The sequence below is a fragment of the Sinocyclocheilus anshuiensis genome, unplaced genomic scaffold, assembly GCF_001515605.1.
Source record: "Sinocyclocheilus anshuiensis isolate Anshui unplaced genomic scaffold, SAMN03320099.WGS_v1.1 scaffold906, whole genome shotgun sequence".
Classification (NCBI taxonomy): domain Eukaryota; kingdom Metazoa; phylum Chordata; class Actinopteri; order Cypriniformes; family Cyprinidae; genus Sinocyclocheilus; species Sinocyclocheilus anshuiensis.
Window position 1 is genome coordinate 237,955 of NW_015540937.1, and position 301 is coordinate 238,255.

A 301-nucleotide genomic window follows, 5' to 3' on the forward strand; every position below is an offset into this window, starting at 1 on the left:
TATAACATTAAATATAAAAAAAGTTGGTAGGTGGGTTTGGACATGACAAATTATATGTACACTAAATATAAAATCACAATAAATATATATTTAATGTTTATATAATTTGTCATGCCCAAAAACACTACATTTATTTATTTATATCTATTTTACTGTTTCACATTCAAGAGAATGACAGTCTATAATATGATATATAATACGTAATATATAATGATATATATTATATACAATGATATATATATTATATACAGTGGGTACGGAAAGTATTCAGACCCCCTTAAATTTTTCACTCTTTGTTATA

The 301-nt window shown here is 22.3% G+C and overlaps 1 protein-coding gene across 1 annotated transcript in view; it reads right to left on the bottom strand.

Moving 5' to 3' along the window:
- dync2h1 (dynein cytoplasmic 2 heavy chain 1) overlaps window positions 1-301 on the bottom strand; it is a 105,016-nt gene that overhangs the window by 14,692 nt on the left and 90,023 nt on the right. The gene's annotated exons all lie outside the window — the stretch shown is intronic.